The following is a 13780-nucleotide window of genomic DNA, read 5'->3' as shown; positions in this document are numbered from 1 at the left end:
CTGAGTGTAGGGTACTTTTTTATTTGTTATGCTTACTTACATAGCACCATCATATTCTGCAGCACCTTACAGACATTATCACTGTCCCCATTGGGGGTCACAATCTAGATCTCCTATCAGTATGTCTTTACAGTGTGGGAGGAAACTCACGCAAACACGGGGAGAACATACAAACTCCTTGCAGATGTTCCTTGGTGGAATTTGAACCCAGGACCCCAGACCTGATGCAAAGTAGCTATGCTAACTATTGAGCCACCATTCTGTCTTGGTACTATTTACCGTGCAGCCCTGAGTACTATTCACTATGCAAACGTGTTTTGGGAAGCCTCCCAGAAGTACAAAAGAAAGTGTATATAGAAGGTTGCTGTATGCATGAATAATTGTATGCGTCCAGAAGTGATAGAATATGTTAATCAATTCAATACATTTTGCAAAATGGAAAGTTGGGGATGGTCCTCTCTGCAGCACTCATACTGAAATGTGTCACAATCATTCCATGTCTAAAAGATTGGCTCTTCAAAGCTCCCATAGAACATCCATTGATCACTCATCTTGTCTTTAGATCTTGTGCAACAGCATTTTTAATCAACTGGAAAAAAAATTGCAACTCTCAAACAATCCAGTTCTTGGGGTGCATCCTGGATTCACAACAGATGTATGTGAGACTATCTGCTGTCCAGGTTCAGAAGATCACCATCCTCACACAACAGTGAGGTCAGCCTCTTATGTGCATGTGGTTCCTTGGGCTTGCGCTCACATTCACAGTCTCCAGAGCAACATTCTTCTTTCATGAAACAAGTCTCTGAGTTCATTGGATAGCCATTTTCTAATTTCTCCAGTGAGCATACAGCACCTGAAGTGGTGGTTACAGGAAGAGCACCTATCCTGTTGCCTATCTCTAAGTCCCTTTTGGAAGATGATACTCACAATGCATGCCTCAGCCTTCAGCCTATGAGACTTAACATTTATCTGCCAGTTCTTTCATGAGATCTTTCTCTAGTTTTAGGAGTTCTGGAAAAGTCATTGAGCCTCTATCGGAAAGTAGCTTAAAATTTCTAACCTGGAAAACCTTGTTTTTAATGGCCATCAGCAAGAAGGGTCAGTGAGATTCAAGCCTTGTACTGTAGAAAGTCCTTAACGACTGTTTGGTTCTTCCCATTATATCTAGTTTTCTCCCAAAAGTTTTCTTGATTGACAATGTGAATCAAGAGATTGTTCTTCCATCTTTTTCCTATAAAGAGTTAAAGAATGCCTCTCCCAGCCTGCCTCTTATTCCTCAGAAAATAGAAAAGATGAACATCTTTTTTTTCAATTCCATGAAAAAAATAAAGGTCAAAGCAAGTAAAGCTTCCCTCTCTTGCTGGTTGAAGAATTCTATAATCTTTTGCTACAATCAAGATGGACTTCACCTCCAATTGTGAAATCATGTTCTAGACAATCGACAGAAGATTCATGGGCAGAATCCAACTATATTCCTCTGAACCTAATATGCAAGGCCATGACATGCTCAACATCATCTACCTTTATTATATATTACTAGATGGTGGCCCGATTCGAACGCATCGGGTATTCTAGAATAGGTATGCGGCCGACCGGGCGCAATTAGCAGAGCGGCATTTAAATTTGGCCCCAAATCGCTGATTGGCGGTATTTAACTTTAGCGCTAAGATCAGTGATTGGTCGGGTCCGAAGACCGCGACCAATCATCGAATCGTCTTGGTGAGGACCGGGGAGCGGCGCTGCCTGTGCGGTTACTTCCGCTGCGAGAACCCGGGACATGAGCGGGCGCTCGCAGCAGAAGTATTCCGACCCGCAGAGCCGCTCCCCGGTCCTCCCTTCCGCATGGATGTCAGCGACGCCGGCGGTCCTTCCGCTGCTACCGGCCGGGACATGAGCGCCTCGCGCCGCTCATCTCCCGGCTGCATCTCCGTCCCGCAGATGGGTCCGGCGGTCGGGGTCCTTCTACTGGTACCGGCCGGGAGATGAGCGCCTCGCGATCTCCCGGCTGCAACGCCGCTGAGCTCCGTCCCGCAGATGAGCCGCTAACGGCCGCCATCTTTTTTCTGAAATCCCGTGGCGCTGATTGGCCGCTGCCAGACCAATGAGCGACGCGGGATTTCCTGGACAGACAGACAGACAGACCGGATAAGACAATTATATAGTAGATAGGTAGACATACCAGAGACCTCAGACTTTGGCAAATGACCCAAAGGCTGAGCTCTCTGGCCACCCCCATTTTTCTCTTTATTGAGGTCTCGGACTATCCCCACTTTTTTCTTTATTGCTTATTAATTCCAATACTATGCTGTAGAATGTCCAGGAAAGAATAACATTTGTTACCTGAAATTTTCATTTCCTGGAGTTTGTAAGTAGCACATGATTTCCCTACAATAATGTATTGCCGCATACTAACTTAAGTCTGGTTTATTTGTGTGGCCTTATGTAATGTTAATCATTATTGCTAATTATTGCTATTTAATTGTCTCTTCTGTTGTAACCATTTAAGTAACCTTAACCCCATACTGTAATAAATAAAATAATAATAAATTGTGCTGCCTACAGACTCCAGGAAATGAAAACTTCAGGTATGAAATTTTATTCTATCCAGGGATTGCTGAAGTAAGTCAGATGTTGCATCTATTTTGATTAACCGTGCTAATTATGCAAATTGTTTTCTCAGCGTGCGCACTGGAACTGAAAGGTACTTTAATCACACTAACCATTTCACTGTAATAAACCATGATTAAGGGTGTTGATGCACCAGAAATGCGTTAGTGGTTAAAAAGACTCTCTGTGGCTGATGATTACATAAACATCCTTTGGATTTGATATCTCACTATATGTTTTTAATGCATTTTAAAGATATTATCTCCGTTGAGCAGGACATTTTTTCCTTGGATGTTAAGATTCAAACCTACTATCATTGAGTAGAAAACATGGATAGAGGTTTTTTTGTCCATTACTCTGGAGATAATTCAGATTAAGTGTACAATTACCAGGAAAAATAGTCAACCTCGATCCTTTTTGTTCTTTCCCTTTCCGATAATTTTTTTTTATTAGTGTCCATGGTAGGGTTGGGAAGGCAGGGAAAGCTAAGAAGATAGGGGATGAAAATGAGTGAAAATAGTAATTGATTGAGGTATAAGAATTTAGCCCCTTCCCAACACTGGACATTCACATTTAAAAGGAGTCTGTCAGTACAGAATGACTGTTCAAACCAGGTACAGGTGTTTGGTGCACCATGACTTGGCCAAACATTTAAAGGGGTTTTCCCACGAACAAAAGTTCATTTTAATCAATAGATCTTGGAATAATAATAATTTCCACAATTGGATGTGTTTAAATGTTCCTGTGCTGAGATAATCTTATAAATGTGCCCCTGCTGTGTACTGTGTAATGGCCGTGTCTGACCGTGCAGGAACATGGTCTGATCATACCACATCTACTGGGCAGGGGGGGAAGCAAAAGAGTATACTGACATTATAGCAGAGGATCACAGCTGATTGTTTTTGTGAGGTGCTCAGTGCATATGACCAATTTTACACATGTATAAAAAGAAAAAAAAAATTGCAGTATGCACTACTTTTACAGACCAGACTAGTGCATGTAAATAGCAGGCAGCTCTTGCTCTTGTCCACATAGTGACGAGCACATGGAGCTAGTCACATCCACAATTTGCGGAAATGACTCGTCTGAGTTTTACTACGGCTGTCTGAAGCCAGCCTAAATGTGTGCATGTATTGTTTTTATTTTTATTGTGCATATGTTAAAACATAAAATAAAGAAAAAAAAATACAGAAAAATGTTTTCCCAATAAAAAATTTATTTTTCATGCAAAAAAAAAAAAAGAAGTAAACAGTTGGTATTGTTGCATCTATAAAACGTTTACACTATTTAATCCCAACAGTAAACACCGTAAAAAATGAATACAGTAAAATTGCTGTTTTTTATCATTTGGCCACACAAAAAGTGGAATAAAATGCAACAAAAAAGAAAAATTGTATGAATAAAAATAAAAACTCATCTTGCAGAAAACAAGTTCTCACTTACCTCTGACAGCAGAAAATGTATAGCACTCAGAACGTGGAGATGCAAAAAAAAAAATTTTTTTTGCTTAACCCCTTCTCGATTTTTGACGTACCCATTCGTCATGGTCGGATAGGGGTTCCCAACCTTTGACGTATGGGTACGTCCTGGTGCTCGTGAGCGGCACAGGAGCGGTGCCCACGCGATCGCTACTGGGAGGACAGCTTACGTGGCAGCCGAGACCCGGCTGTCCCTGCCAAGAGCTGTGCCCACACCGCCGCCGGCTGTTAACCCCCTAAGTGCCACAATCGATATCGATTGCAGCAGTTGGAAGGCTAGGAGAGGGAGGGGGCTCCCTCTCTCGTCCCATCGGCGCCACCGCAACATCATCGCGAGGGTCCAATCAAAATCATAGTAATCTGAGGTAGTCATGACTGCCTCCGGGTCAGCCAGCTACGGCAAGCCTGTTAGACCATGCTCCTGGCATGGTCCAAGAGTCTTCTGTCAGTACAGCACTGACAGGTATAATGTATAAAAGCCAAAACCAGGAGTGGGTAATAAATGCAGAATTGGTGCCCTTGTTTGTATTATACCTTCTCTCTGAGTTTTCTCAAGAGTGGGAGCCAAAAACTAGGTGAGAAACAAATACTGACCACATACTGATAATGGGGCCGTGACCTTATGAAGGGACTAAGTAAAAAAAGAAAGAAAAAAAAAATTGCAAAAATATTTTAAAAAAAAAAAATTGCAAAATAAAAAAAAATTAAAACAACATTATACCCATAAATACATATATTAAAAAGTACACATATTTGGTATCACTGCGTCTGGAAAAACCTGAACTATAAAACTGTCCCACTAGTTATCCCCTTCAGTGAACACCGTAAAATAAATAAAAATATGTGCAATAAACTATGCTTTTTCATCATATTGCCAAACAAAAAGTTGGGTAAAAATGCAATAAAAAATCAAATGGGAATCTTTCAATGGAAGTGTATGAAATTACCATGCCACAGGTAGCTCAAAGGTTCTGAAAAAGTGGCATATGGCTATACCACCACCTCCTCTTCCCAAAAATAAAATCTTGTGAAATCCGAGAACCTGAGCCCTAAACCACACTTTGTGACTAAACCACACTTGGAGGCTAGATGTTTGGCATTACTGTAGCGGGGGGAACTCACTTAATTTACAGGAAGCATGTCTCTAATAGCACAAGCTGGGCACAATGTACGGGCACTAAACTGGCATATTTATCATTTTTATTCCACGACCGAAGATGTGCTTATTTCTGGAAACCAAGTGTGGAGTCAAAATAATCACTACACTCATAGAGCAAGTTCCAGATGGGTGTAACTTCTAAAATGGGGTCAGTTGAAAGTGGATGGGGAATCTATGCGGTTTCTGCCTCTTTAGGGGCTCTGCAAATGACACCCACACACTGGTTCAGGAAAATCTGCGCTTCAAAAATCAAAATCCTTCCTTCCGAGCCTTGCCGTGTTACCAAATAGTAGTTTACGACCATATGTGGAGTATCGACGCATTCAGGAAAAATTGTGTAACAATTGTGCATCTATTGTCACCTGTTACCTATTGTAAAAAAGTAAAATTTGTGGTTAAAACATAAATCTTAAATTATCAGTGGTAATTTTCTTATGCTCATGGCGTAATAGTATAAAATTCCATGAAACACTAGGGGTGCCAACATGCTCACTATATCTCTAAATTAATTTACTGAGGTGTATAGACTGTAAAGGGTGTTACTTTTGGGGGGTTTTGCTAATTTGCACCTCATGGACTCTGGTGATGGGACATAGCACTCGCAAACCTTTCCAGCAAGATTTGTACTCCAAAAAGGCAATATTTCCCTTCTGAGCTTTGTAGTGTGCCTGAACAGTATGGGCTACTGGCATACTCAGGAGAGATTGCCTTACAAATTGTGAGGTCCATTTTCTTCTATTACACCCCTATTAAATACAAAATTTGGGGCTAAACATCATTTTAATGTAAAAACATAATTTTTATTTTCATTCGAAATGTTATAAAATTCACTGAAGCGAGGCACCTGTGGTTTCAAAATGGTCAACATACCCCTACTGCTCTGCCACCTCAGAGGCTCTGCTAAAGAGAAATGGAGTCTGCAAATTTGCATTCCAGAAGTCAAATAGCGCTCCTTCCCTTCCATGTTCTGCTGTATGCCAAAACAGTAGGTCCGACTATATATGGAATTTCGATGTACCCAGGAGAAAATGGATCCCACAATAATTTCTCCAGTTATCCTTGGGAAAGTGAAAAATGTGGGGATAAAGTAAGGCTATGTGCCCACGATGCAGAAATGCTCAGGATTTTTTCCTGAACGTTTCTGCATCTCCCTGGCAGAAAAAAACACATGTGGATTGTACATGCGTTTTCCTGCCAGGGACATGCGGAAATAAAGATTTATTCACTGACATTTCCGCATGCGGATTGACAAGCGCTTTCCAAGCGATTTTAGCTTCACTTGGAAAGTGCTTGCGACAACTAGGTCACACTATATAAATCCATGCAAACGGCATGGATTTATAAAGTGTGACCCGAGAGAGTGGTTAAAAATAAAAAAAATAAACTAATACTTACCTTCCGATGGCCCCCGAGACTTGCAGTGCTCCTGTGCTGGCTGCCGTCAGATCGTGGTACTGAAAAGACCTGCCGTCACTTGACTGTGACGTCAGCGCAGGTCCTTCAGTCCTGCGTGATCTGTCAGTAAGCGAAGAGGAGGAGTCCGGGGGCCGTCGGAAGGTGAATATAATCTTTATTTTATTCTTTTTTTTATGGTACCTGGGTGTGGAGGAGACTCTCCTCTCCTCTACACCCTGGTACCATCCGCACATTAGAACGCGCCAATTACGCAAGTACAGATGCAGTCTTGCGGAATTGGCGCGTTCTAATGCAAGTCAATGGCGGCGAAAACGCAGCACTTCCGCAAAATAATTGGTAGTGCTGCGTTTTTTTCCGCAATGATAATCCGCAGCGGAAATTTCTGCAGCATGTGCACAGCACATACGGCTTATCATTGGCGAACATGGCTGCCCTTCTACCATGCGTTTTTAATGCGTTTCCGCAGCTGCAAAAACGCATTAAAAACGCATCGTGGGCACACAGCCTAACACTTTACTCAAAGGGAACTGGTCACCAGTTTTTCCGATATGACCTACGGCGACCACCTTTCAGCCCTTTGTTACAACATTCTATAATGCGGCACATGACTCCAATTCTCCCTGCAAAACAAGAAAAAGACCTTTTATTATACTCACCTATGGGAGGTCCGGTCTGCTTGGCATCGCTGGTCTTGGTCCAGCGCCTCCTCTCTTCTTGCGATTGCCGTCCTCCTTCTCCGGTTCGTGTGGCTGATGCGTCTTAAGTCATTCACAGTGTCCCCATTTTCGCTTCTGCGCAGGTGCACTTCTTCCTGCCCTGCCACAGGCAGAGTAGTATTGTAATGCACATGCGCCGGCGCTCTTTTGACCTTTCCTAATGCATGCGCAGGACGGTACTTTGCGCTGCCCACAGCAGGACAGAGAAAAGTGAGCTTGCACAAAAGCGTGGAGGGAGACACTGTGTGGACGAAGTAGGACGGGTCATCCACACGAAGCACAGGAGAAAGACATTGTAAGATGAGAGAGGGTACTGGACCAAGACCAGCAACACCCATAAGACCAGACCGGACCACCCCGTGGGTGAGTATAATAAAAAGTCTTTTTCTTGTCTTGCAGGGCGAATTTGAGTTATATTTGCAGCACTATAATGCTGCCACATGGAGCTGAAAGGTGGTGGCTGTAAGTTATATTGGAAAAAAATGGTGACAAGTTCCCTTTAACAAAAATGTTGTTTTTCCTTTCATTTTTTACTTACACTGCATTAATTCCTGTGCAGCACCTGAAGAGTGAAAAAAAATTCATGAATGTGATTTTGAAAACCTTTAAGGGTGCACATTTTATGATGTCTTTTTTTGGGGGTTTTCTGACATACACAGAGCCTTGAAAAAGTATTCATATCCCATGAACTTTTACCCATTTTTTTTCCAAGTTACACCTACAAACTTAAATGTATTGGGATTTTATGTGATATACAAAGTATACAAGTATTACATATACATTACATATGTTTGAGTCCCTAAGAAACAGGCAATCCCTGCATGTGTTGCGCAGCTGTCTATCGCCGCAAAACATGCCGCCGCAGGGACTCGAACATATTATCAGAGCACGCCCAAGATACTCAGATAACAAGTTATCCGAGCACGTTCGCTCAACACTACTGATAACCCTAAGTAAAATCCTGAGTGACCAATTGTCTCCAAAAGTTACATCATTAGTAAATTCAGTCCACCTGTGTATGATTTATTTTCAGTATAACTACTGCTGTTCTGTGAAGGCCCCAAAAGGTTTGCTTGAGGACATTAGAGCTCAAACAGCATCATGGAAACCAAAGAGCACACCAGACAGGTCCAGGATACCATTGTGGAGAAGTGGAGAAGAGTAAAGCAGGATTAGGTTATAAAAAAAAAAAAAAAAATAGCCCAAGCTCTGACCATCTCAAGTAGCACTGTTCAATTCATCATACAAAAATGGAAAGAGCATGGCACAATTGCAAACCTACCAAGACATGGCCATCCACCTAAACGGACATCCCAAGCAAGGAGAGCACTAATTAGAGAAGCTGCCAAGAGGCCATGGTCATTCTCGAGAAGCTGCAGAGATCCACAGCTCAGGTAGGAAAGTCTGGCCAGAGGACAACTATTGGGCCACATTCAGTATTTTACCTCAGTATTTGTAAGCCAAAATCAGGAGTGGAACAATCATAGAAAAAGTATAATAGAAACATGTCACCACTTCTGCATTTTTCATCCACTCATGGTTTTGGCTTACAAATACTGAGGTAAAATACTGAACATGTGAACGTAGCCTTAGTCGTATACTCCACAAATCCGGCCTTTATGGAATTGTGCCAAGAGGAATGCAATTTTTGAAAGCAAGCCTTAAGAAGACACGCTTGCAGAAAGCCATTTAGGGGGCACAGTTAGCATGTGGAAGAAGGTGCATTGGTCAGATGATACAGAAAGTAGAACATTTGGGCTCAATGCAAAACGCTACATGTGGCGGAATACTAACACTGCACGTCACCCTGAAAACACCATTCCCACCGTCAAACATGGTGGTGGCAGCATCATGCTGTGTGGATGCTTTTCTTCAGCAGTAACAAGGAAGCTGGTCAGAATTGATGGAAAGATGGATGAAGCTAAATACAGAGCAATCCTGGAGGAAAACCTGCTTGAGGCTGCAAAATACAAGGTGGGCCATTTATATGGATACACCTAAATTAAATGGGAATGGTTGGTGATGTCAACTTCCTGTTTGTGGCACATTAGTAGATGGGAAGGGGAAAACTTTTCCAGATGGGTGGGGACCATGGCGGTCATTTTGAATACAACTTTATTTTTTTCAATGGGAAGAGGGTCATGTGACACATCAAATGTATTGAGAATTTCATAAGAAAAACAATGGTGTGCTTGGTTTTAACGTAACTTTATTCTTTCATGAGTTTTTTACAAGTTTATGACCACTTATAAAATGTGTTCAAAGTGCTGCCCATTGTGTTGGATTGTCAATGCAACCCTCTTCACCCACTCTTGACACACTGATAGCAACACCGCAGAAGAAATGCTAGCACAGGCTTCCAGTATCCGTTGTTTCAGATGCTGCCCATCTCGTATCTTGATGGTATGGTGTGGTATATGGGGTACAAAGATAGTGGGGCCAGTCTTCATCAATGGTGGCCATTCAACTGGCCCACGACAACCAATCCACTTTCCAGGAAACTGTTCATGTAGGAATGCTCGGACCTGCCACCCATAATGTGGTGTGGTGGTGCACCATCTTGTAGGAAAAACTCAGGGAACATGCCATCTTCAGTGCATAAAGAGGGCAACACATCATCATGTGGCAATTTCAGATATCCAGTGGCATTGAGGTTTTCATTGATGAAGACTGGCCCCACTATCTTTGTACCCCATATACCACACCATACCATGAAGATACGAGATGTGCAGCATCTGAAACAACGGCTACTGGAAGCTTGTGCTAGCATTTCTTCTGCGGTGTTGCTATTAGTGTGTCAAGAGTGGAAAAGAGGGTTGCATTGACAATACAACACAATGGGCAGCACTTTGAACACATTTTATAAGTGGTCATGAACTTGTAAAAAACTCACAAAAGAATAAAGTTACGTTAAAACCAAGCACACCATTGTTTTTCTTATAAAATTCTCAATAAGTTTGATGTGTCACATGACCCTTTTCCCATTGAAAAAAATAAAGTTGGATCCAAAATGGCCACCATGGTCACCACCCATCTGGAAAAGTTTTCCCCCTCCCATATACTAATGTGCCGCAAACAGGAAGTTGATATCACCAACCATTCCCATTTAATTTAGGTGTATCCATATAAATGGCGCACCCTGTACTTGAGACTAGAGCATAGGTTCCCCTTCCAGCAGAAAAAGAACCCTAAAAATACTGGCAGAGCTACAAGGGAAAGTGTTAGATCAAAGCCTAATCATGTGTTTGAATGGCCCAATCAAAGTCCAGACCTAAAGCCCATTGAGCGTTTGTGGCAGACTTCAGAATTGCTGTTCACAGATGCTCACCATCCAATCTCACGGAGCTAGAGCTTGTTTTCAGAGAAGAATGGGCAAAAATGTAAACCTCTAGCTGTGAAAAACTGGTAAAGAGATACACGAAAAAAACTTGGAAGCAGTAATTGCAGCGAAACGTGGTCCTACAAGGTATGGACTCGGGGGCTGAATTCAAATGCACATCACAATTTTCAGATTTATATTTTTTAACTCCTTTACCCGTTTGATGCAGATTCCAGTACTGAGCTGGCATCTTTTCTGGCACATGACAGCTGATCTGATCAGATGTCATGTGCCCCTAACAGCAGTGGGTGGAATTGCGATCCACTCGTGCTTGTTAACATGTTAAATGCTGCTCCGACAGCAGCATTTAACATGGCCACGTCGGAAACGTGTCACCATCTCCGCCCATGAGTTGGCAGGACAACCTGGAGTCTGTAGGAGACCCCTGTGGTTGTCACTGCCGAACTGTTATGAGCACCGCTCATAGCAGATGAGCATTTTTGTTACACCTAGCAGGGCTTTTTAATTTTTAAAAATTAAAAAATATGAAAGCTCAAATCGCCCACCTTTTACCCCATTAAAAATAAAACAATTTAAAAAACAAATCAAAAATACACGTTTGGTATCGCCGCATTCAGAATCGCCTGATCAATATTAAAAAAAAAACTGTAAATGGCAAAATGAGAAAAAATTCAAAACGCCAGAATTAGTTTTTTTAGGTTGCAATAATGGGCGCTCCAAACACCGTATCTACATAAAAATGGTATCAATAAAAACGTCCGCTCAGCGAGCAAAGAATAACCCCTCAACCAGCCCCAGATCACAAAAAATGAAGTCTCTGAAAATAGTGCCATTTTTTCTTTTTACAAACTTTGGAATTTTTTTTTCACCACTTAGATAAAAAAGAAGCTATACATGTTTGGTATCTGTGAACTCATAATGAGCTGGAGAATCATAATGGATGGTCACTTTTAACATTTAGTGAATGTTTAAAAAATCACATTTGTGGAATTGCACTTTTTTTGCAATTTCACCACACTTGGAATTTTTTTTCCTGTTTTCCAGTACACTACATAGTAAAATCAACAACTCGTCCTGCAAAAAAAACAAACCCTCGCATGGCCATATTGACAGAAAAATAAAAAAGTTATGGCTCTGGGAAGAAAAAAAACAAAAAAGGGAAAAACCCAAGGTGGTAAAGGGGTTAAATATTTAGAAAACCATATATAATTTACCATACACTTCACAAATATATACCAACACAATGTAGAAAGTATCATCACACAAAATCCCAATAAAAAACATTTAAGTTTGTGGGTGTAACATGGAAAAAAGGTGAAAAAGATTACGGGGCATGAATACTTTTTCAAGTCACATAATCACTTCAAAAGTGAAGTGGATCCAAAAAAACAAACAAAAAAAACAACAGGGTTTGTAAATTTCATCGAAAAAAAAATTCCCACTACTTTTTACCCCTCTAACATCCCAACTGAAAAAAATAACAAAAACAAGATGCCGACGTAAGTAGACATATGGTATCACACTTATTTAAAAGGTTGTCCAGGCTCCACAGGAAGAGCAGACATCACCATTCTATTAGTAGCACTTCATCGGATCATCAACTTCACCTGACTGCTATAGTCAATCACCGGCTGCAGCAGTCCGACAGCTGGTGGAATGGTGACATTACCGCTTCCAGTCTCTGCGCAGACCATAAAGCCAGACCACTGGATCCAGGTGGGTGCCTGCTGGTTAGTATGACTGAGTTTGCCATCCGAGTGCAGTCCGATGTACTCACACAGAGTCAATGGAGAAGATGGAGAAATTAAGTTCTTCATCTCCTCCGCACCTGTGCTGCAATTCACTCATGCGAGAGAATCTGATCAGACTCAGATGACACTTGGATCAAACTGAGTTTGTGCTGAGTGTCATTAGCATAATCGGCCCGTATCTCGCATATGAGAATCTACGCCAGTGTGAACGTATAAAATCACAAAAATGTAAAAGTTCAAAAATTGTGAATTTTTCAATATTTGTCAAATTTCAGATATTTTCATTAATAAATGCAAATTATATTAACTTACATTTCCCACTAAAAGTACAGTGTGTCACAAAAAAACAAGGTTCAGAAGCATGGGGATATGTTTACAGGGTTTAAGGAGTAGTTCTCCCTTAACTTGAAGATTTAGGCCACATGCACACATTGAGTATTTGGTGAGTTTCTTATATCAGCATGTGTAAGCCAAAACCAGGAGTGGGTAAAAATGCAGAAGTGGTGACGTGTTTCTATTATACCTGTCCTCTAACTGTTCCACTCCTGGTCTTGGCTTACAAATAGTGCAATAAAAAAATTCACCAAATAATCAACGTGTGCACGTGGCCTTATAGGCCATACAATGCTCCTCTGGGAAATTAAATCGCCTCTTCGGAAGAAAAGTTAAGGAACTCTAGTGACAGATATTGGAGGTAGAAATCCTAGATGTCAATATTAACCCTTTAAAAGGCCTTGACACATAGCATGATAGGAAGTCAAACAAGAAACTCCATTTTCAGAACATGTTTTGGGATATTTACCCCTCCTCAGGGCAGAGAATAATAATAACTGGTTTGACTGAGTGTGAGGCCACTGACAGGGGTCTAAAGGATAACATTGAAGGGAGAAATGATCCAGTGGAAATAGAGGCTTTCTGTTAAAAATAAAACGTAATATTTATTCAAGTATAAAAACTCCAGTTAGGGTATGTGCACACGATGCAGAAATGCTCAGGATTTTTTCCTGAGCGTTTCTGCATCTCTCTGGCAGGAAAAAACGCATGTGGATTGTACATGCGGTAATGAAGCGGTCTTCACTTTCATTTCCGCATGCGGGTTGACAAGCGCTTCCCAAGCGATTTTAGCATCACTTGGAAAGTGCTTGTCAACTTCACACTATATAAATCCATGCAAACGGCATGGATTTATATAGTGTGTGATGTCAAAAAATAAAAAATAAATCTATACGTTACCATCTGATGGCCCCCGGTGTCCTGCTTCATCGGTCCCGGCTGCCGGCAGTGAAGACTGTAGGACCTTCCGACGTCAGCGT

The sequence above is a fragment of the Phyllobates terribilis genome, unplaced genomic scaffold (genome assembly GCF_046119375.1).
Source record: "Phyllobates terribilis strain yellow unplaced genomic scaffold, ASM4611937v1 Scaffold_2__4_contigs__length_985480577, whole genome shotgun sequence".
NCBI classification, from domain to species: Eukaryota; Metazoa; Chordata; class Amphibia; order Anura; family Dendrobatidae; genus Phyllobates; species Phyllobates terribilis.
The sequence above is the reverse complement of the archived record's forward strand: the minus strand, read 5'-3'. Positions refer to the sequence as shown.